Source organism: Gossypium hirsutum, chromosome A06 (assembly GCF_007990345.1).
Source record: "Gossypium hirsutum isolate 1008001.06 chromosome A06, Gossypium_hirsutum_v2.1, whole genome shotgun sequence".
NCBI classification, from domain to species: Eukaryota; Viridiplantae; Streptophyta; class Magnoliopsida; order Malvales; family Malvaceae; genus Gossypium; species Gossypium hirsutum.
The window spans coordinates 126,017,472-126,037,237 of record NC_053429.1 but is presented as its reverse complement, the minus strand read 5'-3'; the positions used below and the strand labels follow the sequence as shown (position 1 = coordinate 126,037,237).

Below are 19,766 nucleotides of genomic sequence, written 5' to 3'. Positions count from 1 at the left end.
TTTTTTTTTAGAATATATGAATTTTAAATAAAGGCAAGCTCATTCTCAAAGTTTGAGATGTCGTGTCTTAACTTACTGGGCGTGACATTTTATTACTTCGAGATGAGAGAGTCTTTAACGTTTGTTTTAATCTATTCGGTCATTTTCAAATTAGCGTTTTTACGAAGAGGGATCGTATTTCAATGTCTTTCAAGCTTTCAATTTTCGACACTAAGATATTAATTAATCAACTAGGTACAAATTTTTGGGCGCTACGAGGGTGCTAATCCTTCCTTGTGCGTAACCGACTCCCGAACCTGTTTTCTTGATTTACGTGGACCAAAATCGTTGTTTAAATAATCAAACCATTTATTAAAACAACCACTTTTACAAGGTGATCCAATCACACCTAAAAAGATTGGTGGCGACTCCCGTTTTCGTTTTTCTCCAAGTCGATACCCGTTTTTTTTAAAAATGGTTACGACAGCTTGGCGACTCCACTGGGGACTTTTTATAAGAGAGTCAAGCCACAAGTTGATTAACTTTTGTCTTTTTTCAAAAATTGAGAATTTGGTTTTGATATACGATCTCTTCATTGCGTTTCACCCGTTTTTCGTACTGTTTTCATCATTTTAATCCTATTTTCTTTAAACGTTTCAAGTTTTTATGCATATATCTTCTCGCATTGCATTGCATGACCGTTGTGGTCACACCCTTAAGTGGGAGTGAGAAACTACGCCTTCGTGAGGTTTTCGCCTCCGTGCAGGATAGTGGATCACTTTCGGAATACATCCGTACCTATGGTTTCGTGAGATTTTCATCTTCATGTAGCCATAGGGAAATGTATTCCCCTGAATTGAACTCGATTCAAATGAGCCTATAATGGGTGAGGATTGAGGAATCTGCTGGTTCAGGTACCTCAAACTTTAGAACCAACCTCATATAGAAAAACCGTAAGAACCCAACTTAGTTAGGATTAAACCTTAGATATTACCCTTATAAACTATTGTTGAGGTTTATTGATATCATGCAATACTGACTACTTCTTTTCTTTTGTTTGCATATCATTTTGCATTTATAAAGGTATCGATTCACGGTCAGTTTCTAAGTTAGGAAGTTTTATTATGGAAAACGGACTTCTTGATAGAGTGGAGGGCAACGCCGATGTTCATAAATGGTCAGAGTAAACTCAATTAGAAAAGGGAGACAATATAGCTATAGGATATGTGTCGGAGCTACCAGATTATACTCGTATAAGTGTCATACAGAATAATCTCCAAGAGCTTAAGGAAATTTGGGATCAGTGGGGCAATGGGACCAAGTAGTTATTCTACGATAATTACGGAGATTTACCTTGCTTGTTCGATATTCAAGTAAATGAGCACTTATTCCGAGCCCTTGCTCAGTTTTGGAACCCGGCGTACAGTAGTTTCACCTTTGGAGAAGTAGACTTGGTACCTACCGTGGAGGAGTACACCGCCTTACTTCGTTGTCCCAGGTTTCAGAGTGATAGGATTTATTCTCGTGCTACTTGTGTCCCTGCCTTTTGGAAGAAATTAATGGCCATTACGGGGATGAGCGAGCAGTGGGTCATGGCCAGAGTTAAAGAGGTGAGTGCAAGTGCATCTCGTGGGATGCTTTGAAAAATTTGATTTTGACACACCCTGATGAGACGAAGAAGGTAGACATTTTTGCCTTAAGTTTGTATGGACTAATGGTTTTCCCTAGGGCTTTGGAATATGTGGACGAGGCAACCATGGATCTTTTTCATCGACTCAGCAAAAGGGTCACTTCTGTCCCTGCGATTTTGGCAGAAACATTCAGGTCCTTAGGTGCATGTAGGAGGGCTGGCACAGGCAGGTTTATAGGATGTGCTCAGTTAATTTTGGCTTGGTTCTACAGTCACCTCTGGTTGATTGATAGGACTATTTGTCGAGTTTTCTTTGAGAACTACTCCCCAGTAAAAAATATAGTAGCCTGGTCTAGAAAAGTGGATGTGCCGGAGGAGAATTGGATAGCATTACTTCGAAATCTTCAGTCGAAGGATGTGGAATGGAGAGCTCCAAGGATAGTTCCTGGTGAGATACTTTATCGATGTGGCAGCTTTAATTGGGTTCCCCTATTGGGAATTTGGGGTGCCATTGGTTATGCCCCTTTGCTTGTGCTGAGGCAGCATGGATTGAGACAGTTCGTACCAGTGACTCAGAGGTTAGTTAAAGTGAGTTTGTATACGGAGGAGCCAATTACAAGAGGAAGGTTAGCGAAGTTTCTAGTGCTTGGAACAAGACTTATCGATTGAAGGGAGTGGCCATTAATCCTGCTGCAACACCGGAACATGTCGAGCGGAGGAATAGAAGGATTAACGATAATGTCCCTATGACAAAAATGGAGGAAGTTCGACCAATGGAGGAATATCTACAAGTGATACCCTCAGAGCTTGATTTCATGAATCAAGAATTTAAGAGAAAGAATTTGGAACTCGAAAAGAAGATGGAAAAGCTTGAGGAGGAGAAGATGTACCTAAGTCTAGATGTCGACTTGCAAAAGAAAGAGGTTGAAAAGGTTAGGAAAGAAAAGAGGAATGTTGAAGAAGATCGAGATGATTTAAAAAAGAAGTATAAGAAGGCACAAGTATCTTTAAAGCGAGTGGGGTTAGGAAAGTCTTCGGAATAGTGGCAGAAAGAAGTTTAGGAGGAAAAGGCTAGAGCCAAGTACTGGGAGAGGAAGTGCCAAGAGATGCGGTCGCAGAATTTGGCATTAGAGGAGGAGAATAAAAGGTTGAAGACTAAGGTAACTGAGCTTGGAAAATCCCTTTGTTGGTACCGAAACCATGATCTTACGGTCGAGTTAGAGGAGCTAAAAAGTATGGTTGAAGATTTGAAAGCGGCATTGCATGATGGTGAACTTCGGATTGAGCAGCTCGAGACGCAAGAAGATTGTCTCAAAGAAGAGCTCCATCAAGTTAAAGGTCAAGTCAGAGATACGGATTACATTATTGGGGAGGCTATAGCCCAGATCTGAGAGGTTGCTGAATATGTTCAAGACTTAGCAGTACGGGCTGATACTTTGAGTATGATGCATGAGTCAGTGTCTGATAAAGGTCGAGAGTTAGCCCTTTTATTAGATAAAGTTAGAACTTTGGGCATTAGGGCAAAGGCGTATATATAATCCATTTATATGTAAAGATATTCTTTTTCTAAATAAAGTTTTCTAAATGAGATTGAATCGAGATCGATACCTTTTTTGCATTCATGCATTTGCATTACATTATATCAAAGAAAAGAAGACGTTGATTTGAAATTTGATTCCTAAATAGAATAGTTTGTCATAAGGAAACGAATTTCTTGATAAAGTAGATTATAGTGCTGTTGTCTGAATATAGTTCAAGTAAACACGACGAAAGAAAGATGATAATGCACAGAGGAATACATGATGTAATTGCTAGAGATTCAAGCCAACAAAGGTTATCCAAGAGCATGACGAGAGAAAGCCAGAAGTCCACAAAGGAATACATGACTTGATTTAATTGCCAACGAAGATTATCCAAGAGCCAGCACTTTTTGATGAGTATCATGGAGATAAGCGAGCAAGAGATCGAGGCTCAGATTAAGCAGCAATGAGTTAGCAAAGGTATCTTTTAGAGAATTTACAAGATTCGACCATGAAGAAAAGATCAGCGTTTACTTGGACTATGAAGGGCAAGACCACATATGTAATCTATTTTCATGTAAAGAAATCTGTTTTCTAGAAAAGTTATTCTAATGGAATTGAATTCAAGATCAGCATCTCTTTTTCTTTTGCATTTATACATTTGCATTGCATCATATCACATGTATTTAAATATATAAAAAGACCCTAATTAGTTAAAGTTATTAAAAAGAGAAAGAAAAAGAGAGAGAGAAAATAAGGTCACGGCTAAGTGAAAAAGAAGTTGAATAGGAATTAACGACGTTCCCTTACATATCCTCGACTTTTGTGTCAGGAGAGATAGCTTACCCGGAGAAGGGGGTGATTGGAAATGAAAATCATTCCATCAATGTCATACATGAAGAAGGGACTGATTAAGGAAACCTTGAGGGCATTCGCCTTTACGAACCGGGAAGCTCTCTGAACAATTGGACTGTGGAGGAACTTCCTGTAATCTTTTGGAATTTTTCAGAGTAATTTTCGAAACATTCTTGTTACTCTAAGGCCTAGGAGTAATAGGATTACCTTTGTGAAAATAGGCCTATGTTCATCTATTATTATTTAAATAAAACATAACTTTTATCAATTTTAAACGAGTATTATTTCATCTTTATCAACCAATATTCCTTTAAATTTTGGCAATTCTTATTCTTTTATTCATAGCACATAAACAATCTTTCTTAGATTTATTCATTCTTTGTATATTTTTTCATACCCCCACAGGTCTCTAGATATCAATGATATGAGCACTGATACTGCCGCTCCTGATTTCTCTTACGAGCAAGACATGTGTTTAGAGGAATCTCAGGATTTTGAAGATGTTCAAGATTGTGACGTATATCTCGATCTGTTAAGAATGGTAAAACAGGAGGAGAAACAAATCACGCCACATGAGAAAGAGAAAATGGAGAATATATCCCTAGAGGAAGGGAAGGAGTTGAAAATTGGAACACTGATTACCGAGGACACAAGGCATAGTCTGGTTGAGTTGCTTCGAGATTTTAAGGATATCTTCGCTTGGTCATATCAGGACATGCCCGGATTGAGTACTGACATGGTAGTACATTGTCTTCCGATAAGGCAGGATTGTAAGCCAGTTCAATAGAAGTTGCGGAGAATGCGGCCGGACATTGTTCTAAAAATAAAAGATGAGGTTAAGAAGCTGTTCGATGCAGGGTTCTTACAAGAAGTGAAATACCCAAATGGGTAGCTAACATTGTACCAGTTCTTAAGAAAGACGGGAAGGTATGAATGTGTGTTGATTACAGAGATTTAAATAAAGCTAGCCCCAAAGATAATTTCCCTCTGCCACACATAGACACTTTGGTGGACAACACAGCAGGATAGTCGTTGTTTTCCTTCATGGATGGTTTCTCAGGATACAATCAAATAAAGATACATCCAGAGGACATGGATAAAACCACCTTCATAACCTTATGGGGCACCTTTTGCTACAAAGTAATGCCGTTTGGACTGAAGAACGAAGGGGCAACATACCAACGGGCCATGGTAAACTTATTCACGACATGATGCATAAGGATATTGAGGTATACGTTGATGATATGATTGCCAAGTCGCATACAGAAAAAGGGCACATTGAGGTCTTGAGAAGATTGTTCTTGAGGTTGAGAAAATTTCAGTTAAAGCCTAATCCAGTAAAGTGTACCTTTGGAGCCAGATCGGGAAAGTTATTAGGCTTCGTAGTCAGTAAAAAGGGAATTGAGGTTGACTCAGACAAGGTCAGAGCCATACGAGAGTTACCTCCACCACGTACTCAGAAGGAAGTTCGAGGATTCCTAGGAAGGTTGAATTACATCGCTCGGTTCATTTCACAACTAACCGAAAAATGTGACCCTATCTTTCGCCTCCTCAGAAAGCACAATCAAGGTACTTGGGATGAGGAATGCCAGGATGCTTTTGAAAAGGTCAAGCAGTATTTGTTGAATGCTCCGATATTATCTCCACCTAGCCTAGATAAGCCATTAATACTGTATTTGTCGGTGTTCAGTAATTCTATGGGATGTGTGCTTGGCCAGCATGACGAGTCAGGGAAAAAGGAGAAGGCAATCTATTATCTCAGTAAGAAGTTCACTGACTGTGAGATAAGATATCCACCAATTGAAAAGTTGTGTTGTGCTCTGATTTCGACAACTCAGAGATTAAAACAGTACATGTTATACCATACCACTTGGCTCATCTCAAAGCTTGATCCATTGAAATACATGATGGAGTCAACGACTCTGAATGGAAGAATGGCAAGATGGCAAATTTTACTTTCAGAATTTGATATAATCTACATAGGTCAGAAGGCTATCAAAGGAAGTGTAGTAGCAGATTTCTTGGCCAGTAGGGCTCTAGAGGATTATAAGCCATTGAACTTTAATTTTCCAAATGAGGAGTTGATGTGTATAGCAACGGCCGAAAATTCTTCTTGGAAGCTCAATTTTGATGGGGCTTCTAATGCAGTCGGAAATGGAATTGGGGCAGTCTTGGTATCCCCAAATGGCAATCACTACCCTTTCACGTGCAAGTTGGACTTTGATTGCATGAACAATATGGCTGAGTATGAAGCGTGCAGCATGGGACTACAAGCAGCTATAGAGCGAGGTATAAAAACCCTAAAAGTATATAGAGATTCTGTGTTGGTAATTTATCAACTCAGAGGTGAATGGGAAACAAGGGACCCTAAATTGATCAATTATCGAAAGGTAGTTTTGCGGTTACTTGAGGACTTTGATGACATCACCTTTAATTATCTCCCACGAGACGAAAATCAGATGGCAGATGCTTTAGCAACCTTGGCCTCAATGATTAAGGCGAATAGAGAAGAAGAGATAAGACCAATTCAAATGAGTGTCTACGAGGCTCCAGCACATTGTTGCAACATTGAGAAGGAAGAAGAGGATGATAACCCTTGGTATCAGGATATATTACGATATGTGAGGGATCGCAAATACCCTGAACAAGCCAATGAAAATGACAAACGAACGTTGAGAAGGCTAGCTTGCGACTATGTCTTAGACGGGGATATCCTGTACAAGAGAAGGATAGACCAAATACTTTTGAGATGTGTTGATGCCGTGGAAGCTAAGCTAATTTTAGAAGAAGTTCATGAAGGTGTATGCGGGACACATGCAAATGGGTTCACGATGGCTAGACAAATCATGAGATTAGGATATTATTGGTCTACCATGGAAGGGGATTGATCAACTATGCCAAGAATTGTCATAAATGTCAGATTTATGGAGACAAGATACATGTACCACCTTTACCTCTACATGTTATGACTTCTCCATGGCCCTTTTCCATGTGGGGCATGGATGTCATTAGACCAATATCACCGAAGGCTTCAAATGGACATCGGTTTATCTTCGTGGTCATTGACTACTTCACAAAATGGGTAGAGGCTACTTCTTACGCAAATGTTACTAAGTCAGCTGTGAGTCGATTTTTGAAGAAAGAGATCATTTGTCGGTATGGGATGCCTGAAAGGATCATATCAGACAATGCATTGAACTTGAACAACAAAATGATAGCAGAAGTTTGCGACCAGTTCAAGATTAAGCATCACAATTCTTCCCCCTATCGTCCAAAAATGAATGGGGCAGTAGAAGCTGCCAACAAAAACATTAAGAAAATAGTGGGGAAAATGACTGAGACCTATAGAGATTGGCATGAGAAGTTACCGTTTGCACTCCTGGCCTATCGAACATCTGTCAAAACCTCTACCGGGGCAACCCCATTGTAATACCCCTACCTGTATTCATTGCCGGAATAGGGTACGAGGCATTACCGGAGTTTACAAATTGAATATTTTTTTATATTCAATATAGCCCCTTTATAAATATCTAACCTTCCCTGCAATATTAAATCGAGACCAATCCACATCAACCAAATCAATTCAACATATTTTCATGATAGATTCATGCATTTATATAAGATAACGTTATCACATATCTATAACCAGGTTTGTTAACCATACTAATGGCTAACTTTACATTCATTTCACGTTAAGATTTACTTTGTTAGCTTATACATGCCATTGATTTCCAAAATAAAGTTTCTTTATATACCGAAATCCTGAGGTTGACAGTGTGATGTGTCTCCGACCAAATTCGACCTCCGAGCTCTTAACACTACAAAACAGGGAAAAAGGAAACGGGGTAAGCACTTTGTGCTTAGTAAGCTCATGTAACAAGAATTATACTTACCTAATATTTTCAATACAATACAATAAACATTCCTATATCCATTCAATGCATTATTACCCTAATATGCACAAACTCAACATTCAAGTTAGTACAATAATTTCCATGTACCAATAATATATACTATGATTGATGAGCTTGTCAATACCATGATTTCCATTTCTTTGTTATTTTTTTATACTTATCCCGTTGAATTTATCGGAATTTCGATGGATTTTCAGAGGTACACTTTTAGTGTACAATTCCGGGTTCGTCAATTCATATTCATGTGCGCACATATCCATTTCAGAGAGCACACTCCCGCGAACCTCAACCTTGCAGTGGGATTACCAGTCCAGGCTAAATCCCCTGCAATTTAAACTCATAGAGTATTGTCGGGATTACCAGTCCAGGCTAAATCCCCTGCAACGACAATTACTCTAATGAGCTTGGATCTGAATTACCAGTCCAGGCTAAATTCAGACCCTAATTCGGATTACCCGTCTGGGCTAAATCCATTTTACACATATTCTTCGGGAGGGCTATATCAGGATAGGATCACTCGTTCGGGCTAGATCCTTTTTACCGTCAATTCCTTTTCAGAGATCCATCGAATTTTCCTTTCATTCAAACGGGATTTCTTCCCATTTTATCAAATATATCAATGTTTCATAAATTTCTATATAATGAACATTCAAATCATATTCATATAAAAAACATGCATTTCAAGAATTTAAGAATATAATTCAAGTTACACGAACTTACCTTGATACTTGTTTGTAAACAGTAAAAATCTACTAATCCTGAACTTTTTCCTTTCCTCGATCTAGCTTCGTATTTGAATCTTCTGGATTTGGTGCAAAAATTATGAAATATAAGCTTAGAGAACCCTCCTATGGCATTTTTAGCTGCTGGAATTGAAGAGAAATGAAGAGAAATCTAGATATTTCCTATTTAGTCCTAGCTTTATTTAGTTAATTTTACAATATTCCAATTTAACCCTTAATTTATCAATTTTTCTGCTGATTTCATACCCTTGCCGTCCAGCCCAAATAAATTTTGGGTCTAATTGCCTTTTAAATCCTTTCTCATTAGACTCTTAAGCTATTTAATCACTCTAGCAACTTTTACACCTATTACAATTTAGTCCTTTTCATTTAATTGACTACCCAAACATTAAAATTTCCTAACGAAATTTTAATACCACATTAATAACATTTCATAAATATTTATAAAATTATTTTCGACTCGGTTTTACGAGATAGAGGCCCCGATACCTTATTTTACCCAATTTCTTCAATAATTTCTTTTTCTAACTAATCACTAAATCGATAAAATTTTCCTATCAATATTTTCATACGATTTTCCTATCATATCAATTTTCAAGCAAAAATATTGAAATAAATTTCTCTTTAAATCGGATCTATGGTTACGAAACCATTGTTCCGATAACCTTGAATTTAGGCCATTACACCCATTTTCGTTAGTTTATGGGATGGAAGCAGTGTTACCTATTGAAGTAGAAATACATTCTCTTCAATTTTTGACTGAAATAAGGTTAGATGAAGCTGAATGGGTTTAATCCCGATATGAGCAGTTGAACTTGATTGAGGAAAAGAGGCTAAGAGCCATTCGACATGGTCAGATGTATCAGAAGCGAATGATGCGAGCTTATGACAAGAAAGTTCGACCCAGAGAGTTCCACGAGGGAGACCTTGTACTGAAAAATATTCTTCCTATTCAAAAGGATTTTAGGGGGAAATGGATGCTGAATTGGGAAGGGCCATATGTCGTGAAAAAAGCTTTCTCCGGCGGTGCATTGATCTTAATGGAAATGGATGGGAAAAGTTTACCCAACCCAGTGAACTCAGACTCAGTTAAAAAATACTTTGTCTAAAGGAGAAGAGAATCCAAGGTGAAAACCCGTAAAGGGCGCCTTGAGATAAAAAAAAAAACGTAGAGGCCAAGGTGAAAACCCGCAAAGGGCACCTTATGACCAAAGGGGTTTTGAGTTGAAAACCCGAAAGGGCAGCTCAAATTTTGAAGAGTACACAGTGATCTTGCTATATTTGAAGGGCGAAGCACGTTGCATATTGGGGCATTAACAAAGTACTTTGGATCTTTTTAAACATATGTTGAACTCAAGAAAGACTTCATAGAGCTGGTGTATAGGCACTCAAGCAACAATATCTTGAGCATCTAACTTTTATCCTGTTTTCTATCTTTAGATTTTGTTCCTTCCTAAAGATAAGCTTTCAGATTAATTTTCTTTGTATCATTTCCTTTTAATTCATTCAAATCCAATTATTCTTAAAGAGTTATTCATCTTCCATGTTGCATTGAAATAATGATAGATGAACTAAATATATTTACAAATGAAGTTTTGCGCATTACTCTGGAATTTCTAGATAATACAAGAAACTAAAACAGGACAATTGTTCGAGAAATTCACATATCCTCAGTGGGCCGTAGCATTAGAGGAAGGGTACAGGCCTACAGGTTGAACAAGAATAATGCTTTGAAAAGACAAATGAAGGAATGAGTGGTGACGTCTAGGATAGGGGTCATATTCACAAAATTCTGCATTATAACATGTTTAATTAGGAACATCCGACTCATTTCGATCATGGCATCCTAATTATCAAGCATAATCATTCTACAGGTTATCAAAGATGATGCACCTTAACCCCTAAGCAGTAGGGTAATAAGTTGCAGCATAGCAGATCTGGATAAAGCAGATCCAAGATGGTTTGGCATCCTTATGCTTACAAAGACATAGCAGATCCAAGACATAGCTGATTTGGCTTTCGCGTGCTTACGCTAAAGCAAGTCTAAGAAGATTTGGCATCTTTGTATTGTCAGAGAACAAGTCGAAGTCTGGCATCTCCATTTCGACGGAGAGCAGATACATAGCAGATCTGGCTTTCAGATGTTTATACTGAAGCAAGATCCAAAATGATTTGGCATCCTTGTGCTTACAAGGAGCAAATCGAAGACATAGCTGATTTGGCTTTCGCGTGCTTACACTAAAGCAAGTCTAAGATGATTTGGCATATCTGTATTGTCAGAGAACAAGTCGAAGTCTGGCATCTCCATTTCGACGGAGAGCAGATACATAGCAGATCTGGCCTTCAGATGTTTATACTGAAGCAAGATCCAAGATGATTTGGCATCCTTGTACTTACAAGGAGCAAATCGAAGACATAGCTGATTTGGCTTTCGCGTGCTTACGCTAAAACAAGTCTAAGATGATTTGGCATCTCTGTATTGTCAGAGAACAAGTCGAAGGAGCAGATACATAGCAGATCTGGCCTTCAGATGTTTATACTGAAGCAAGATCCAAGATGATTTGGCATCCTTGTGCTTACAAGGAACAAATCGAAGACATAGCTGATTTGGCTTTCGCGTGCTTACGCTAAAGCAAGTCTAAGATGATTTGGCATCTCTGTATTGTCAGAGAACATGTCGAAGTCTGGCACCTCCATTTCGACGGAGAGCAGATACATAGCAGATCTGGCCTTCAGATGTTTATACTGAAGCAAGATCCAAGATGATTTGGCATCGTTGTGCTTACAAGGAGCAAATCGAAGATATAGCTGATTTGCCTTTCACGTGCTTACTCTAAAGCAAGTCTAAGATGATTTGGCATCTTTGTATTGTCAGAGAATAAGTCGAAGTCTAGCATCTCCATTTCGACGGAGAACAGATACATAGCAGATCTGGCCTTCAGATGTTTATACCGAAGCAAGATCCAAGATGATTTGGCATCCTTGTGCTTACAAGGAACAAATCGAAGAAGCAGATTTGGCGTCTCTGTGTTTGACGGGGAGCAGATTGAAGATATCAACATGACAGTCATGAGTTTACAAGCAGTAGATTGACGAAGCAAATTTGGCGTCTCTGTATTAGACGGGGAGCAGATCGAAGATGACAGATTTGGCGTCTCTGTATTAGACGGGGAGCAGATCAAAGATAGCAGATATCGCTTTCCTGAGTTGCAGTGAAACAGATTGAAGCCGTCAAGAGGCCATTTAAAGAAGATCAAGGATCAAGAACTCAAGACTCGGCGAGCCCGGGCAAAATTGGTCTTTTTTATAGTCTTTGCTCTGTTCACATTACACGACAACAAGCAAAGAGGGGCAGCTGTACAACCCAAATTTTGCCCGGGCTAAAAAGCCTTACATCTAAAAACCCAACAGCCCAAAACCCAACAACCTCTAAAGCCCAATCACCTAAACCCTAATAGCCCATTTATAAAATAAAAAAATAATAAAAAAATTCAAATATCTTCACTCCAACCACCCCACTAAACCATCCCAACCACTCCACTTGCCTACAAAAAAATTAGTTGTAAAATTTGGCTATAAAAGCCATTCAAGACTATGTTAGAAGGGTTTTTTTTTTGGAAAGGCTAGTTTTTGGAGATTAATCAAAAGATCAAAGCAAAAGAGGTTTCTTTTGTCTATTCTCATCTTAAGTTCTTTGTTTGTTTATTGTTTTCCTTTCAATTTTATTTTGTTTTTTTATAAGAAAGTAAAAATAAAAGTAAGAAGCTTACCCATATTTTCATTACCGAAAAAGTCTTTTTGAGGTCCGACCGCCGTGTACGGTGGCGCCGACGGCGGCCCGTGGGGGTCCGTGACCGGAGCAAAGCCGGACCAATAGCCGGATTTAGAAGGGAGGGAGAGAGTGTTATTTTTAATATTGTTATTATTTTCTATTATTATTATTATTACTAATACCACTATTATCATCATTATTACTATTAAATTATAATACCTTTTCATTATTATTACTATTGTGTTTTTACTATTATTATTATTATATTTTCTTTTTTTTGTATTTACTTATACGTTATTATTTTTTATATTAACTAATTTAATAAATATATATTTTTTAGCATATTTATTTTATTTACATATCATTACTTTTTTATTATTATTTCATCATCTATTCTACTTATAGTTTTTTAAATAATTTCAAACATTTAGCTTATTCATTATTTCCATTTCTTATTATTTGTTCGACTCATTTATCTTACCTTCGTATTTATCGTTACTATTCATATTTGTGTTTATGTTTATCTTGTTATAGTTATTGATTTTTATTTGTTATGCGTTCTTTATTATCTCGTTCCATCACAAATTTAGGTTTTATCTAACCCAATAATAATTCTTTCATAAAAATAAATATTCCGTATTTGATAATTCGAGACAATCATGCCCTAACTTACTGGGTCTCGACTTTTCTCATTTAATCTAAATATAGAATACTGTTTTAAATCGCAATACGAGTTTTGAATAATACTTATTTTCGGAAGTACGAGGTGTTGTGCCCTAACTTACTGGGTATAACACTTCGTTACCTCGAAGTAAGAATTTGTTTTAAAATAAAGGCAGTATTCGGTATTAGGAAATTCGAGAAAACGTGCCCTAACTTACTGGGTTTCGACTTTTCTTGTTTATCCTAAATAACCGAACAACCTTTTAAAAAAAATTTAGAATATATGAATTTTAAATAAAGGCAAGCTCATTCTCAAAGTTTGAGATGTCGTGTCTTAACTTACTGGGCGTGACATTTTATTACTTCGAGATGAGAGAGTCTTTAACGTTTTTTTTAATCTATTCGGTCATTTTCAAATTAGCGTTTTTACGAAGAGGGATCGTATTTCAATATCTTTCAAGCTTTCAATTTTCGACACTAAGATATTAATTAATCAACTAGGTACCAATTTTTAGGCGCTACAAGGGTGCTAATCCTTCCTCGTGCGTTACCGACTCCCGAACCTATTTTCTTGATTTACGTGGACCAAAATCATTGTTTAAATAAATCAAACCATTTATTAAAAACAACCACTTTTACAAGGTGATCCAATCACACCTAAAAAGATTGGTGACGACTCCCGTTTTCGTTTTTCTCCAAGTCGATACCCTTCTTTTTAAAAAATGGTTCCGACAAAACTTATTAAGGAAACCATCAAAGATCAAATCAAAACTGTTGCTCCGCCTTTATACACATATGTAAAATCATACACTCAAAATATTGATTGTTTGAGGATACTAGAAACCTATAAACCTCAAAAGTTCCACGGCCTGGAGATGTCACGTGAAGTAGTTCGCTTGATCACTAAAAGAAAATACATTCAATTGATATACTTATATTTAACTTGGGTGATTGACAACTAGGAATAACTTGAGCTAGAATTCATCAACTGATACTATAGCACTCATCGTATTATTGTATGATCGAGCTCATAAGACCACAACAATGGAAGGATGTCTAAAATGTAAAGGAAAACCGCTTGAGTCCATAGCCATTAATAGTGAATTTTAGACATAACTTGAGGCCTACTCTTTTTAAGAATTAACTATTTGAGCTCATTACATGAAATTAAATATGACAATGCTTCGATTCAAGAACCTCATGAGCAATAAATTCACAAAGTGGACTCAAATATCCTAGATAAGTCTCTCTTTTTAATATGATCTTGTCAACTAAAAAGAACTCATTTATAAGAGTTAAGTCTCAACAACACTTGAAGTGACTATATCAATCCAAAGTAAAGTCCAGACGATAATTTGATCTTAACTTTATTGAAGAGGAGAATCAAAGAAATTTTTTTACATTCAAGTAACATATAGAGATTGTAACTTCGAGTTTGATAAGTAAATTGTTTGATTTGTCTCTAATTTTTAGAGTCATATTTTCAATGTAAAACTTGTGTGTACAATTTCATGTCGGTAACATTTAGGTTTGAAAATTTTTTTTGAGTACATGTTTGTGGGTTAGTTATAGAATTAATAAATGTTTAACTGAAAGAGAAAAACACAGATATGATTTTATCATTAAATTAAATTAAAGTTTAATAATTTTTAAAGAGATTAAAAGAATAATTTTCCATTTTTGGTATTGTGACCCGATTTCCTAAACCTTTAGTGTGGTTTGTGAAAACCAACTAATAAATTTATTTAGAATTTAACTTAGAAAAAAAATAAAAAACTTTTGTACCACATACATATAGCTAAATTAATAATTAACTATAAGATATTAATATTGCAAAAACATAGTTGTCCTTATATCATGGTGCTGCTTTTGGTTGGTCTTTCATTCCATAATTTAATCGTAAAAAGAAACTTTCCATTCAAGCAGATATCACATGGATATGTTTCAAAATTCATCAAATCAAACGGCTAGGATTAAATCCCACCAATCCCTCCAACAGCTCCCAGGATCATGTCCCCATGTCCAACATATGTTGCCGGCCTTTGATTGTGTTTATATATATACAAACATATATATGATGAGAGGAACAAAGTCCCCACTTTTGCCTCTCATATGACCGACCACTAACCCTAGAACTTGACCTAAATTGCTCCCACTATGTCTCTTTTTTTCCCCTTAAGTACTCCTTAATTGGTTTGCAAACTACTATCCATTTTTTCTCTTAGGAAAAAAACCTATATATTAAAACCAAAAGTAAAAGAACTGCAAATTTGTAAGCAAAAATATGGGCAAGGAAGGTCTGGGACTCGAAATCACGGAGTTGAGGTTGGGACTCCCCGGTGCCAATAGTGATTCCGGTCACCGTTGCGATGTAATGATCGATAAAAATGAGAAAAAAGGGCTTTTTCTGAGATTTCGGAGGACGACGTGGAGGAGGGAAATAGGAAGAAAACGACAATCAAGAATCAAGTTGTGGGGTGGCCGCCGGTATGTTCGTATCGGAAAAAGAATAGTTTTAGTGATAAAGATGGGTCGGCTAAAGCATCAAAGATGTACGTTAAAGTTAGCATGGATGGAGCTCCTTTTCTTCGTAAAATTGATTTAGGCATGCATGAAGGTTACTCTCATCTAGCGAAGGCATTGGAAAAGCTTTTTGGTAAGTTATTATTTATGATATATTTTCTTCTTCATCTTCATCTTGTTTTCACAGTGCAAAAGTAGTAAATGACTATATATGTTGATGGATTGGAAGTTTTATGCTTGAAAAAAAATGCTAGGGTTGGTTTTCGGGATGTTTTTTTGATATTTAAGTAGGTATTCATAATTAAAATTAATGAAGGATCACCTATATTTTTTTGGAATTTTCCTTGTGAGTCAAAAACTACCTCTACTATACCCACATTCTCAAAAATATCAATAATGTTAAGTGAATTTAAATATTAATTTTGTCGGGATAAATATATGTATGTTTAGAAGAACTACTCATAATTTCTTCTCACCATTAAATATGAGGATAAACACACTTTATCACGATGAATTTTTATGGACCTTTCCCACTACATCATCTATGGTCCCTTTTTAATTATTTAATGATATTTCAGTAATTTTTTCCATGTCATTGACACAATTTTGGTAATTTTTTTTACCTTGAACCCTAGACTTTGAATCTAGAATCCTAACCATTTAAGGTTCAAGTTTTAGGGTTTAAGTTTAAAATTTTGGGTTTAGGGTCAAAGTTTGGGGTTCTGAGAGGATCCATAGTTCATGGTAAAAGAAATAATCAAAATTATGTATCAATGACATGGAAAAAATTGCTGAAATGTCATTAAAGAATTGGGAAGAAACCATGGATGATGTAGTGGGAAGGGTCTATAAAATAATTTATCCTTTATCATTTTCAAACTCACGTCCTTTTAATTTGACAATAATATTGATACCAACTGAGCTAATCCCTTCTCACATTTTTATATATATAAATAAAAATATTAAAAATTTGAATATATAGAAAAAAATAATTTTCATTCTTGGCATGGTAATAATTCTGACCATGCTTCAAAGAAGTTTTCATTTAAAAAAAAAAAAAAACAAAACAAAATAGCGTCCCCATGTTTTCTAAGGTAACCATTGTATGTATACACATAAAAAGAAAACAATTTAAGATTTTATAATTCAATCAATTAATCAAAACATTAAGACTTTTTTTTATACAAAAATTAAGTAAAATCATATAAAAGATTATTTAATATATATTTTTCTCTAATAAAATTAAAAATTAAAGAGAAACATCTAAAGAAATCAAATAATTCAATTATTAACTAATTAAATGCTTGAAAAATACATAAATGCAAAAAATAATAATAATATTTTTTGGGTATATTATTGTTGATAGGGGAGGCATTAAGGAATGCAGAAAGCTGTGAATTCGTTCCCATTTATGAAGACAAAGATGGAGACTGGATGTTAGTTGGAGATGTTCCATGGGAGTAAGTCTATCTCTTCAAAACTATATACTATTAAATTTCACATAATATTTTATTAAATTATTATTTCTATAAATTATTTTAAGCAATCATGAATTAAAGGTGAATATAAATTTGCAATTCACAAATAGAAAAAAATGGTTACAAACATTATCATTTGGGTGTAAATTTTAATTATAAAGAATATTCTGGGTTAGTAGGTAAAAGTAACATAAATGTTTATGTATTAAGAGTTAGATTATATTTTGTCCCCCTACTAAAAAGATGGGTAAATTAGTCTTTGTATGTTAGATAAAAAAGTAAACAAGTCCTTCTGTTAAAAATTTCATCTATCGGTATGAGATAAATGTAGCATGCCACGTGTTACTGCTTGGCTTTTTTTCATAAACTATATTAGTTTTTAACAATACAAACGGATGGAATTTTTAACAGAAAATATTAATTTACTATTTAATCTAACATACAAAAATTAATTTATCAAAATTTTAAGTAAAAAGGACAAAATGTGACTTGACTTCTAATACAGAAATACCCACAATAATTTTACCAAAGTTAGTATCTATTTTACACATAGGAGAAATATACCCACATTACACATTACATTTAAAAGGATTTTATTCACATAAAAACTTACCACTTATTTCCTAAATACTCAAACCCAAACAGATTCTATGAATAAATATCATTTAATCACATGCCAATCATAGGAATTCAATAATTATAAATATTGAATTGGTATTAAAAAAATCCAACCTGATGAATCGATATATAAAAACCAAAACAGAGGCAAATTTGGGACATATGCTCTAGGTTGGGCTTCATGAGGTTGGGCCTTCAGACCAATATTGTTGAAACCCATATGAAAATGTACATTTTTGGACAACGATTTTCACTAATGTAACAAATCTGGTCTTGGCTAATGTTAGTTTAAATTAAAGGTGTTAATGGACTATTTAAAATTAATTATAAAAAATTATAAATATTAATATAAATTTATTTTTGAATAATAAAGCGGATTAGGTTGGACAAGTCCAAGATTAAAAAAATTCAAGTCCAAATTCAACTTAAAGTGGGTTGGTCTAATTGGGATAAGCAAACCATTTAACTTATAAACACTTCTAGTTTAAAAAAGAATAGGATTCCTTCCTTCTTGTTTATGCTTCGTTTAGTTAAAATATAGTTTTTTTTAAAAAAAAATACATCTTAGCATATGAATTAGTAAATAAACTAATTTCACTTAGGTGCAGCTTGATAAATTAAAAAATTAAGTGCTGAATAAATAAGTGCTGAAAAATTAAGTAAAACTATTTGATATATTACTTAAAATTAATTATTGAATATATTAGATTGTTTGATAAATATAGCTTTTAAATAGTAAAAAAATATTATACATTTTATCCCTAAATTTGAAGCATTTCACTCTATTCTAAATAAAAATCACATTTTAAACGTAAAGTTTTTATAGGATAATATAATATTAAAATAAAATAAAATTAATTGAAATTATTCTCCATTAAATGATAGGTAGCTCTTATCTACTTATTATTTCTCACACTTTTTATGGAAAAATCTATCAAATTATTTTATTTTAGATTATCAAACATGTGTACGAAAAATTAAATTATTAAAAATATTAATTTTCAATTAATTTAATTTTTTTCAATGATCTATAAAACGAACCCTTAATAATTTTTGGTCACTCACATTAGAAAAAAATTTTCTTTTTCCTATTTTACTAGAGTTTTACCCATTGTTGTATTTGTTATATTAATACACTAAATAACCAAATGATGCACTAAGGTACAAATATTTAAATTCAATCTTGTTTAATAGTAAATAGTAAAATTCATATTCATATATTTATATTTATAACATTTTTTTAAGTTGTGGGGCATTTTTTGTTCAAAATAAAATTTGATTATCTCATGGAAAATATTTCAATTTTTTTAATATTAATCTCATTATAGGTTTTTATTATATCTATTTTTTTGATACAATGACTAAAACTATACATACCCCTCCCCAACCCTTAAATAGGAGGATAAGACACTCCAGCGTACTCAAACTTACGTCCTCCTACAATATCAATACCAATTGAACTAAGACTTACTTGGAAAAATATTTCAAATTTTAAAAACAAGTCTAAAATAAATAAATAAATAGTTGAAAAAAAAGTTAAATTAAGTAAAAAATTAATAGGTTGAATTGGCAATTTGCAGGATGTTTATGGAATCATGCAAGAGATTGAGGATCATGAAAAGCGCAGATGCCAAGGGTTTTGGAGTGCTTAGATCAAAGGAAGCTCTCAATTGAACTTTAAAATCAAAGATGAAGAATTTTTTAACTTAAAAAAGTTTATTTGATCCTATACTTTGTTAATGTTTAATTTAGTTACGTGATTAAGTTGCTTTTATGTCACAGTAATTAATTCATTCAGAGGATTTTTAATGGTAATTAAGACATCATTTGTTATACTGTATTTGAATGAATTCGAACTCATGTTTTCTTTTTAATTATAATTAATATTTTTTAAAGAATTTTTTTATATTAATATGAGTCTCGATTTTATGTCAAGGGCGAAATCAGAAAATATTTCTGAACAGAATCAAATTATATATTTTTACTATTGTAAAAATATAATTTCACCATTTTAAGGGATCGGACTGTTACCAGCCTCTGACTTTGCCATTGGTTAAAATTTTATCCCCTT

General features: G+C 34.5%; 1 pseudogene; it reads left to right on the top strand.

Annotated features, from left to right (window-relative positions):
- Positions 1-15,212: 15,212 nt before the first annotated feature.
- On the top strand, positions 15,213-19,510 carry LOC107923305 (auxin-induced protein AUX22-like; annotated as a pseudogene).
- Positions 19,511-19,766: the final 256 nt, after the last annotated feature.